At 36.7% G+C, this 12,747-nt stretch overlaps 1 protein-coding gene across 10 annotated transcripts in view; it reads left to right on the top strand.

Annotated features, from left to right (window-relative positions):
- The window catches only part of LOC102122298 (ras-related protein Rab-40A-like), a 79,085-nt gene that overhangs the window by 17,744 nt on the left and 48,594 nt on the right, over positions 1 to 12,747 (top strand). For 8 of the 10 annotated variants that reach the window (XR_012430025.1, XM_074029579.1, XM_074029580.1 and 5 more), the window contains one exon: positions 4,952 to 5,103. The gene's annotated coding sequence lies outside the window, so the exon portion shown is untranslated. Of the gene's footprint in view, positions 1 to 4,951; positions 7,804 to 12,747 lie in introns of those variants that run through there. The other 2 variants (XR_012430026.1, XR_012430028.1) reach the window with 1 other exon arrangement.

Raw genomic sequence — 12,747 nt, 5'->3', positions numbered from 1 at the left:
ATCTATGAAATCTTCACCTGACCCATTGTCACAAAGATTTTCTCCTGTTTTTTTTTTTTTCCTGCTAGAAGTTTTATAGCTTCAAGTTTTATATCTAGATCTCAGGTCCATTTTGAATACACTTTTGTATACAGTGTGATATCTGGGTCACAGTTTATATTTGTACATGTCAATATTCACTTGTCCCAGCACCATTTGTTGAAACGACGATCCTTTCTCCACTGAATCACCATTGCATCTTTGTCAAAACTCAGTTGTCCATATACTTGTGGGTCTATATCTGGACTCTTTATTCTGTTCCTTTTACCTACTAATCCATCTTGATGCCAATAACACACTGTCTGGATTACTAAGGAGTGTTGAAATCATGTAGTGTTTGTCTTCTAATTTTGTTCTTTATCACAGTTGTACTTCATAGTTGATACGGTTTGGAACTGTGTCCCCACCCAAATTTCATGTCACATTGTAATCCCCAATGTTGGCTATGAGGCCTGGTGGGAGGCGATTGGGTCGTGGGGGTGGATTTCCCCCTTTGGTGGTGTTCTCATAATAGAATTCTCATAAGATCTGGTTGTTTAAAAGTGTGTAGCACCTTCCCTGCCATGTAAAACATCTGCTCCTGCTTTACCTTTCGCCATGAGTTAAGCTCCCTGAGACCTCTCCAGAAGCAGATGCCACTATGGTTCCTATACAGCCTGCAGAACTATGAGCCACGAAAACCCCTTTTTAAAAAAATAAATGACCCAGTTTCATGTGTTTGTTTTTAGCAATATGGGAACAGACTAATACAGTAGTCTAGGTCTTTTACGTGTCCATATGAATGTTAGAATCAGCCTGTCGGTTTCTTTAAAATATTTTTTTATAGGATTTCTACTTGAATTGCTCTGAATCTATAGATCAGTTTTGGAAGAATTGACATCCTAACAATACTGAATCTTCTCAGTATTGTTTGTGACCCATGAACATGGTATGTCCTCCACTTATTTAGGTCTTCTTTAATTCTCTCAGCAATGATGTGTGGTGTTCAGTGTACAGGCACTGCACATCTGTGGACAGATTATTCATAAATATTTAATACTTTTGATGATGCCATACATGGATTTATTTGTTAAACACAATTGCTAATTACTATATTTTCACAGTACTATCAGCAACCAAGTGTTTAACATCAGTGAGGGATTTTTTTGGTTGAAAGTACAGCTTACTCTAGGATGGAAAATGTATTTGATCCTTAATCTGTGTTTACCTGTATTTCCGTATCTGCTTTTACAAGTCATTGGCGATATATTGAAACTATGGAAGAAAATGTTCCAGAGATAATTCTACAGGTCATCTTCAGAAATCACACCAAAAGAACATAGTTTAGTAGCTTTCAACTTTATATGTGTGGTCAGAAATGATTTTGTTGCAATGTGTGGCTCAGGCTGGAGTGCAGTGGTGCAATCATAGCTCAGTGCAGCCTTGAACTCCCGGGCTCAAGCAATTCTCCCACCTCAGCCTCCTGAGTAACTCACTACAGGTGTGTGCCACCATGCTCAGCTAAACTTAAAAACATTTTTCAGAGGCAACATTTTGCTATGTTGTTCAGACTTCTCTCACACTCCTGACCTCAAGCAATCCTCTTACCTCAGCCATCTGAGTAGCTGGGATTATAGGCACAAGCCACCATGCCTGGCTAGATTTACTTCTTTACCCACCAGTAAATCAACCTCAATAAATTCCTGGGATTTGGAGTGGTGAGAGGGTGAGCAAGCATGTATGTATGTGAGTATGTATACATTTGTATGTCACTGAAGCTGTCAGGAATTTTTATTGTAAGGACTACTTGAGGTTAATTACTGTGCATCATGTCAATCCTATTTAGTTCCTGGTACATATTAGGAACAAGCTCGGGGTAGTGGTGTTTGTTTTTTCTCAGCTTTCCTTGACCAGAATGGTTACCATGGTGACTCAGTGACTGCTGTGTGATTTGGTGCAGACTGAGCATCCATTTAGGATTCTTGCCCAAATCTCTCATACCACATTGCCTGTCCATCAGATATAGTATTTGCTTTTCATCTTATATGTAGTTAATCGCTTTTCATCTTATGTGTAGTTAATCACTTTTCAAGGGCTCAGAAGCAAGTTGCTTCACTTATCTGAGGTTAAGCTACAGATAACATAAAAAGACACTAAGTACCTTGAAATAAAAGGAAATGAGTTGTTGATATTCCTCTCCTGCCCCAATCTCTATTGGGAGGTTAGAAGAGAAATTCTTGGAATCATACAGCATGTGCTCTTTTATGTCTCACTTCTTTCAGTCAACATAATGTATGTGAAATTAATATTTATTGTGGTCTGTATTATAGATTGCTTATTCTCATTGGTGTAAAGTATTATATTATTTGGATATTTCACACTATATTTATCTGTTATGGAGATTTGTGCATTTTCCAGTTTCTGACATGAATAATGGTGTTATGAATGTTCATGTTCATTCTTTTGGATGGACATATATTTTCTTTTTTAAAAAATCTTATTATCAATAATAATTGAACTATTTAATATCTGTCATCTTAAAATTATTATTCATAACACTTTTCACCTTGTAGCTATAGACAAATACATTCCCATTTTAACAGGTTAATGACATTATCTTTATAATATTATAGAAGCATGTGTTTGGAGAATACCAGAAGGAACATCCTGAAAACCAAGAACTCAAAATGCCTTTTTATCCCAAAGACATGTTTTAAAAATATATACCCATTCATCCATTTGTTTTCACAACTGAAGCTACAGAGAACTTTGAATATAATGATGTCCATCAGAGGCTTGTTCCTAACATATTTAAAATTTAGGTCAACCAAACTTCTCTGTGGAAACTGAGTTGAAATCCAAAATCTTACAATCCTAATTTCAAGCCACATTCATTTTAACTTAATTTTAACATGTTTTGCAAAATGTTCCAATATAAACTTAATAGTTCCTATACCATCAAACATGGATCCTGATGATTTTATTTTCTAGATTGGCTGATAGGCTGAATAATCTTCTGTAGGGTAAGAAGTGTCAACTGCATCAACCACATGGAGGTGGACTGGCTACAGAAGAAAGGTTTTCCAAATCAAATTCCAAGTATTTTTTTCTTTTTATATTACCAGTAGGAGAAATACCTAATGTAGATGACAGGTTAATGGGTGCAGCAAACCACCATGGCACGTGTATACCTATGTAACAAACCTGTACATTCTGCACATGTATCCCAGAACTTAAAAGTATAATAAAAAATTGTAAAAAAATTGGTGTTAGATTCAGAGGCTTGATTCAATTTAGATTTGTTTTGGTCAGAAGTACTTCATATGTGGTGGTGTTTATTCCTATAGTGTTACACAAGGGGCTCATTGTGTCTAAGTGTCTCTCCTCTTGTGATGTTAAGATTAATTATTTTAATTACTATGTTCAAGTATCGTTAAGCTGATCCATCCATTATAAAATTTCCCATCCCTTTTTCACCTCGATTTTTCTGCAGCCTCTAAGGATTGTTGCTTGGTTCTGTATCATTAAATGTCATAAAAGGATGATATTCTAATTCTATAATTTTTTCTACTTTATTAGCTGGAATTATTCTATTAACTAAACTTCCTTTCATAAACCATTAGGTTACACTGAGGGGTAGTATGTATAGAAAGTTTTGGATGAGTGCCTAATTCTTTTGCAATATTTCCACTTTTCAAAACAATGAGTTGTTTCCCTAGGGTTCTCCAAAGGCAAGCAATGAGTTGATATTGTTTGTTTTATTTTATTTTTCTTTTAGAGTGTCATCATGAGCTGTAGAAGTTTTTATATTTAATGTGTTTTAATCTATAGTAGTCATTATTTTATTTAATGTTCAAATTGCTTCATCTTTGTCCAGCGAGAGCCCCTTAAGCTTGGCTTCTGAGCCTTTTTGACATACTCTGGTATGATAGTTTGGTCCAGATTCATCTAGTAGAATGGCTACACAGACCTAGACTCAGCCATTTGTCTAAGATAACCTAGTTCCTTTCAGTGTGATGTGTTTTAAGTGGATTCAATACGGGTACTAGAGTTGCTCATTGCTACTGGGTCTATCATGTTTCTCACCTTTCCAGTGCATGGAGCCAGTGTATATATATTATATTTTTAAGAGAAAAGACATTATTGGCTTCCATCCTGGGCCGTTTTTCCTTCTCTTTATAGGTAATGATTTTTTAAATCAATTTTCATTAAAATTTTCCAATTTTTAAAATATAAGCAAATAGAATGTTTCTATTAGTTTTCTCCTATTTCATACATATAAGGTGGCATATTCTACACTGGTGGAGTCCAATAGAATTTCACAAAGGTGAAAATATTCTATGTCTAAACTGTCCAACATAGTAGCCACTAGATACCTGTGACTATTAAACACCTAAAATGTGGTAAGTGTGACTGTGGAAGTGAATTTAAAATTCCATTTAAATTTAGTTAACTTAAATAGCCATGAGTGGCCAGTGGCTATGGTATGGGACAACAGCAGCTCTACACATTTTTCTGCACTTTGCTTTATTCACTTAATGGTATATCCTGGAAATAACTACATAGCAGTAGAGAGAGGGAATCTTCCTTGCTTGTTTATACTGGCATCGAAATCTAGGATGTAGATGCACCTTAGATTATTCAATCAATCTTTTATTGGTGGACGTCTGTCTTATTTCTAGTCTTCTGCTGTTACAGTTTGTTCTGCCAAGAATGACCTTGTGCTTCTGCCTTTTTGTCTTTTCGAATTGTATCTTTGGGGTACATTCTCCAAAGAAAGATTGTTGGTTCCAAGAGAAAATAATTGTGCCCTATGAAATAGAAGATTTGAAACAGAGAGCATTTAGAAATATAGTAGCAATAAATGAATGCTGGTTTTATCTTATCATTCCTTTGATTCCATGTACTTTCTGCTCTCTTATTTTCTTTCTAGTGTGACATGGGTGAAGGAGTTCTTATTGAGCCATGGGAGGAAGAAATAGTACAGAAGAGCAAAGAATAATAATGAGTCAGCTAGACAGAAGACAGGAGTCATCAGATTTGTACCCCAGTTACTTGACCCATCAATTGACTGTGTTTTCTGGGGTGAGTCTCTTCCCTCTGCTGGCCTCTGTTCTAACACAGAAGGACATTCAGTATAGAAACAGTGATTAGTGAGAAGGACTGGGATTTGACCCTGGGAACCATTACTTGCTGGTTGCATGATCTATATCAACCAATTCATCTACTGTGTGCCCTGTAACCATTTATGTCTTTTATTATTATTCCTGTCACGCATACAAAGACTGAATGAAAAAGTGGGGATTACTTTGCCAGGTAGTACAATGTTCTCTGAGCGTATAATTTCATAAGTTTTGGACAGAGTGGTTGACATGCAGGTTAAAGAAGTTTAAAGAAAGCTCTGGAGTAGACCCAGGCATATAACATCATTTAAGATGCTACAAGTATGGCATTTCTAATCAAATGCATTGTTAAGGAATTGGGTCTGGGCCAGCTGTAAAGTGTTCATTAAAAAGCAAAGTTAGATTATATCTTATACCTTGTCATGTACGCAGAATGTTTCATCCACATGTTAGTACTTAAGAAAAAAAGCAAAACTGAAAATAACAACAAAAAACTCAGGATACTGTACTGTAATGTAATTATAATAGCTTTATGATTGCATTTGTAATGCATGTACAGTACATGTGCATATATCCATGTATAAAAAAATCATTAGAAAGATCTAGTACCATGTTAATTTTAATTATGATGGGATTGCTGGCTCTTGATATTTTTAACCTCTGCATTTGGCTCAATATTAAACATTTGCTAAGGTGAGAGTATGGATTGTACATATTCCATACCCCATGCTTGACTTACTATGGGAGTTACATCCTGATAAACTCATTGTAAGTTGAAAATAATTGTAGGTCAAAAATGGGCATTTGTAGACAAGATGGGATGTGAAAACACAAAACAATATTAAAAAATGCTGGCAACACTGTACACTGTAGAGTCTCAGTTGTTTATCCTCATGATTGCATGGCTGACTGGGAGCTGTAGCTCACTGCTGCTCCCTAACCAGCATCACAAGAGAGTATAATACTGCATTTTTCTAGCCCAGGAAAAGATCAAAATTTAAAACTTGAAGTATAGTTTCTATTGAATGTGTACCACTTTCACACTATCATAAAATTGAAAAATTATAAGTCAAAACATCAACAGGGAATATCTGTATTTATGATAAAAACTATATCCCCTAAAACATCTGCTACTTGTGAAATGTTTCAAATAGAAAACAGAGAGAACTATGAAATCAGTCCAGCTTAGGAAAAACTTTACTCCTCCCTAATTGTATCTCCTTCCTTCTCTGCTATAGATAATCAGCATCCAGAAAGCAATGATTATAATTCCCAAATGTGACTTTATCCTTTTATTCCATATGAAAGCTTCCCTAAACAAAACATAGTATTGTTTTGCATGTTTCACCACAAACACACATATACCTGATCCTTACACTCAAGATAGCATTATGACGTGTTCAAGGGGAGATCTTTGTCAAGATGCTGGCACGGTATTTGGTGCGTCATGGACAGTGCCAATGTTCGCTTCCTTCCCATCTCAACTCTTCTGATCTTTAACAGGGATGTTGTTTCATAATCTGGATAGCATCACTATATTTTAGTGAGTACTTGGGAATGTGAGGGAACCACACACACTCATCTATATTATGTAGGAAGTTAGATGCCATCTCTGTGCTATGCAATGTGATGAAGTTGGGATGAGGGAAGAATACTCACTCTTTTCTATTATATGATGCTATGGTAGTGAGTTACACTTAGTGAACCTTACCTTGCTCATCAATAAAACTAGCATATTGATATTTACCTCACAGGAGTGTTATAAGGAGAAATGAGCAAAACTAAAGAAACCATCTGATACATAATACTTCAATAAATATATATTTGGTCTCCCCTTGGTTTTCCCTTCCTCAAAAGACTTAAACATGAACCTCCTACAGAGACCATTTAAATTTGAAACATTGGGAAAGGAAACATACATACTTATATGTTATAGAACACCTTTGGTGACATTTTTTTGTGCATGAGATACCTGAGAATGGTGGAAGTTTGGGATCAAATAATCACTTTGTTACTTTTTATTTGATGTGTTCTTCTCTTCCTTTTTACCTTCCATTGTGACACTGGAATAGGAACCTTTGTTTGAACCCCAGAAAGGAGACAGTACAGAATAAAAAAGCATAAAGATGAGTATTCTGTACAACAGACTGAAATCAGGAGACCTGGGGACTGAATGCCAGATTTGACCTTGTCTAGAAGATACTTTCCCTGAGCTGAACACAGCACTTATTGAGAAAAAGATTGTATATCCCAATGGTTAGGGATGGTGACTTGAGAGTCAGAGCTTAGTTTGAACTTGGAATCATTTAATAACTCAATTCATGCTGTCTGGCAAATCTTGAATGTCTCAATATATTAGACTCACATGCAATGAATGTACATTATGATGCATGCATACAGAGAATAATGGGGTAATATACACATGCAATGAATGTACATTATGATGCATGCATACAGAGAATAATGGGGGTAATATACAAACACAATACCTTTTTTTAAGTTAATGAGTAGTAGGATTACTTGATTAATTATATATTTATTTCTGGACATAACTATATTTTTCACAACCTCTTAATTGATACAAATCATTTTTATAATCAGAACTAGTCATAGAAACATTTATGGTTCTGAAATATTTTAGACATAAAGAAACTTACAAAAAGAATATACTGTATATACTCACATTAAGAAATAAACCAAAAAGACCCCGCATTGCCAAGACAATCCTAAACCAAAAGAACAAAGCTGGAGGCATCACGCTACCTGACTTCAAACTATACTACAAGGCTGCAGTAACCAAAACAGCATGGTACTGGTACCAAAACAGAGATATAGACCAATGGAACAGAACAGAGCCCTCAGAAATAATACCATACATCTACAGCCATCCTATCTTTGACAAACCTGACAAAAACAAGAAATGGGGAAAGGATTTCCTATTTAATACGTGGTGCTGGGAAAATTGGCTAGCCATAAGTAGAAAGCTGAAACTGGATCCTTTCCTTACTCCTTATACGAAAATTAATGCAAGATGGATTAGAGACTTAAATGTTAGACCTAAAACCATAAAAACCCTAGAAGAAAACCTAGGTAATACCATTCAGGACATAGGCATGGGCAAGGACTTCATGTCTAAAACACCAAAAGCAATGGCAATAAAAGCCAAAATTGACAACTGGGATCTAATTGAACTAAAGAGCTTCTGCACAGCAAAAGAAACTACCATCAGAGTGAACAGGCAACCTACAGAATGGGAGAAAGTTTTTACAATCTACTCATCTGACAAAGGGCTAATATCCAGAACCTATAAAGAACTCAATCAAATTTACGAGAAAAAAACAAACAACCCCATCAAAATGTGGGCAAAGGATATGAATAGACACTTTTCAAAAGAAGACATTTGTGCAGCCAACAGACACATGAAAAAATGCTCATCATCACTCACCATCAGAGAAATTCAAATCAAAACCACAATGAGATACCATCTCACACCAGTTAGAATGGCAATCATTAAAAAATCAGGAAACAACAGGTGCTGGAGAGGATGTGGAGAAATAGGAACACTTTTACACTGTTGATGGGACTGTAAACTAGTTCAACCATTGTGGAAAAGAGTGTGGCAATTCCTCAAGGATCTAGAACTAGAAATACCATTTGAGCCAGCCATCCCATTACTGGGGATATACCCAAAGGATTATAAGTCATGCTGCTATAAAGACACATGCACACGTATGTTTATTGCGGCACTATTCACAATAGCAAAGACTTGGAATCAACCGAAATGTCCATCAGTGACAGACTGGATTAAGAAAATGTGGCACATATACACCATAGAATACTATGGAGACATAAGAAAGGATGAGTTCGTGTCCTTTGTAGGGACATGGATGCAGCTGGAAACCATCGTTCTCAGCAAACTATCACAAGAACAGAAAACCAAATACCTCATGTTCTCACTCATAGATGGGAATTGAACAATGAGATCACTTGGACACAGGAAGGGGAGCATCACACACTGGGTCCTATTGTGGGGAGGGGGTAGGGGGGAGGGATAGCATTAAGAGATATACCTAATGTAAATGATGAGTCAATGGGTGCAGCACACCAACATGGCACATGTATATATATGTAACAAACCTGCATGTTGTTCACATGTACCCTAGAACTTAAAGTATAATAATAGAAAAAAAAAGTTTTCAGTTCCAGTCTCTAAGACCAATGTATGGCATTTGAATAGGACATACAGATTTTTTTTTCATTCTTTTAAAGAGAATTAAAGAGAAAACAAGAAGATTGAGAAAAAAAAAAAAAAGAAATAAACCATTATATGTACAATCGAAATTCACTCAAAGTCTGGGCTGGGTGCAGTGGCTCACACCTGTAATCCTTGTACTCTGGGAGGTTGAGACGGGCGGATTGCTTGAGACCAGGAGTTTGAGACCAGCCTGGGCAACATGGTGAAACCACATCTCTATAAAAAAATACAAAAATTAGTTGAGCATGGTGGCGCAGGACTGTAGTCCCAGTTACTTGGGAGGCTGAGATGGGAGGATCACCTGAGCCAGGGAGGTCAAGGCTGTGCTGAGCCATAATTGTACCACTACACTCCAGCCTGGGTGACAGAGTAAGACCCTGTCTTTAAAAAAAAAGAAAAGAAAGAAAATCAAAGTTTCTTCTGCTTGCATTAGCCTCCTTCTTACAAAGGAGTAATCAGTAACAAGCATTTAGACTTTTCATTATTTATTCTTCGTTACATATGTATATATTTCTGCACGAAATATAGTGTGATTTTGTGTTTTATCTGTAGTTGTCTGGCTATCTGACGGAAAGGAGAAAGGAAGAAACATGAGAAGAACAAATACCCATTCATATCTCAACACTGTGACCTGCCATATATGCCTCTTTACATGTGTACTGTCTTTCAGAGCTACTAAACCAGACACACCCACTTTTCCAGTTTACGTGCTATAGAGAGCACTAACAGAATTGGTACATATCACTTTTCAGTGATTTAAAAAAATGTGATGTGTTTAAAGTCTTAAGAGTTTCCCAGGTGACAGCCAGCCCAAAACAATGTTACAGTGTATCTTTGTGGTTTTTTTTTTTGTTTTGTTTTTTTGTTTTTTTTCCTTGAGACAGGATCTCTTCAGCCTCCTTATGTTGTTCAGGCTGGAGTGCAGTGGTTATTAACAGGCACAATCACAGCACACTACAACCTAGAACTCCTGGGCTCAATTGTTCCTCTCACTTCAGCCTCCCAAGTAGCTGGGATTTGCAGTGTATCTTGAATGTGAAATATCTTCCCATTGTCCAGGCATAATTTCCCACTTTTATTCACGTGATTACACATCTATGTCTGTAAATCTGGAACTAATCTGGGCAATCTTGGTGAAAAAAAGTCAGTGATTTCCAGGAGTTGGTTTTTATGTGTCCAATCTACTATCCAAATCCCTTGGTTAGTTTAGGTATGCATCCCATTTAGAACTTGATATGATTTGGTATTACATGTGATTGGCATGTATATATTTTCCTTTCTGCTTAATATTTTTAATTGTATGAGCAAGGTACTTCATACGTGTGTTGATTACTCCTGGGGCCCAGGGCCGAGTGAGACTGTGACTCTACTTTTACCCTGAATCCTGCTGTGTTAGGATTCTCTCCTCTGGAAGCTGTGGTGCTGAGCCCTAGTGGTTTCATGCAGTCCCTCCCCTTTCCCTCCCCTGTGGCAGTCACTGCTTGGCCAACTAGGTGGGTAAAAAGAGGAGTCTGCTGTCAATTCAAGGGACTTTATTTGTGCTACTGCAGAAAGAAGCATGTTATGAAACCACTTTCATCTCATGACCTTCCCTAAAATCTTGAAAAGTAGAAATGTCATCTGGCTGTTGAATGTAAGGTTCATCTGAGAGACGTGCTTGCCCTTCCCCCGGGTGTCTATAATTTCTCTAAACCTGCCCAACTGAGGATGTCATGTAGATAGATTCATACTTTAATTCTAGGACCACCCTAGTACCTAATTGTCTTGGCTTAGACATGTTATCATTCCTAACGTTGAGCAACTTTCCTATGAAAAGGGCAGGGGTATTTTGTTTTTATTGTTTTTCTCGCTTCCAAAACCAAGACACCTTTCTTATAGATAAAAATGGAAAATACCTGAAAGGAATACAATCTTTAAAAAACCTTAAAATTTTATTATGCATGGATAAGCACTGTCAACATTTGAATGTTTTTTCAGAAATTATATTATGCAAATGTAACTATATATTTAAGAATAGAAATAAAATAGTATCCTACTTTTAGCTTTGTAAACTGCTTTTTAATGACATATATTGTGAAGGTCAACCCACACTAACAAAATCCACATTATAATAAAAAATGGCAGTAGAAACAGTACTAGTCAATCCGGGTATGAAATAATGATAGAAATGGTTAATATTTATTGTGATTTTTCTCAATTCCTGACACTGCTGTAATTCTAAACCCATACTTCATTTAATCCTCACCACCATTTATAAAGAGGAGCAGTTGTTTCCAACTTTAAACATCAGAGAACTGGGGTACAACAAGGGCAGGGCTAGCAAGTTGTGAGGCTGAGATTTGAACACAGGCTCTGTGGTTCCTGAGTAAATTTATCTAACCAGCATGTGCTACTCCTGCTTATTAGATCTCCAGCCTTACTGTTGATCAGGGCACAGCAAAACAAAACAAAACAAAACAAAAAAACAAACAAACAAAAGAAAAACTAACCAAAACTAAGGCTTTGTATTAGTTTCCTATGACTGCTGTACATAGTACCAAACACTTGTGGCTTAAAACAACAGAAATTTAGTCTCTCACAGTTCTGGATGCAACACTTTTGAAACACCCAAGAATGTCAATAACCTTCTGTCTACAAAACATGGAACTCAAGGAATATCAGTCTGAAGTCCAGGTGTCGATGGGGCCTTGCTCCTTTTGAGTCTATGAGAAGAATCTTTCCTTTTCTGTTCCTAGTATCTGGTGATGGCCATAGATCCTTGATATTGCTTGCTTGCAGGGACATCACTCCAGTCTCTTCCTCTGTCACTACATGTTGCTCTCCCTGTGTGTCTCTGTCTTTAGTGGCATTTTCATTATCTTATATGACCACAAGTCATATTGGATTAGAGCTCACCCTAATAGTCTTATCTTAACTTGATTACATCTGCAAAGACTCTTTTTTTATATTATTACTATACTTTAAGTTCTTGGGTACATGTACAGAACATGCAGATTTGTTACATATACACATGCCATGGTGGTTTGCTGCACCCATCAACCCATCATCTACATTAGGTATTTCTCCCAATGATATCCCTCCCCTAGCCCCTCCCCCCCCCGCCCCCGATAGGCCCTGGTGTGTGATGTTCCCCTCCCTGTGTCCATGTGTTCTCATTGTTCAGCTCCCACTTATGAATGAGAACATGCAGTGTTTGGTTTTCTGTTCTTGTGTTAGTTTGCTGAGAATGATGGTTTCCAGCTTTATCCATGTCCCTGCAAACGACATGAACTCATCCTTTATTTATTTATTTATTTATTTATTTATTTATTTATTTATTTTTGAGACGGAGTCTCGCTCTGTCACCCAGGC

This window comes from Macaca fascicularis, chromosome X (genome assembly GCF_037993035.2).
Source record: "Macaca fascicularis isolate 582-1 chromosome X, T2T-MFA8v1.1".
NCBI classification, from domain to species: domain Eukaryota; kingdom Metazoa; phylum Chordata; class Mammalia; order Primates; family Cercopithecidae; genus Macaca; species Macaca fascicularis.
The sequence above is the reverse complement of the archived record's forward strand: the minus strand, read 5'-3'. Positions and strand labels throughout refer to the sequence as shown.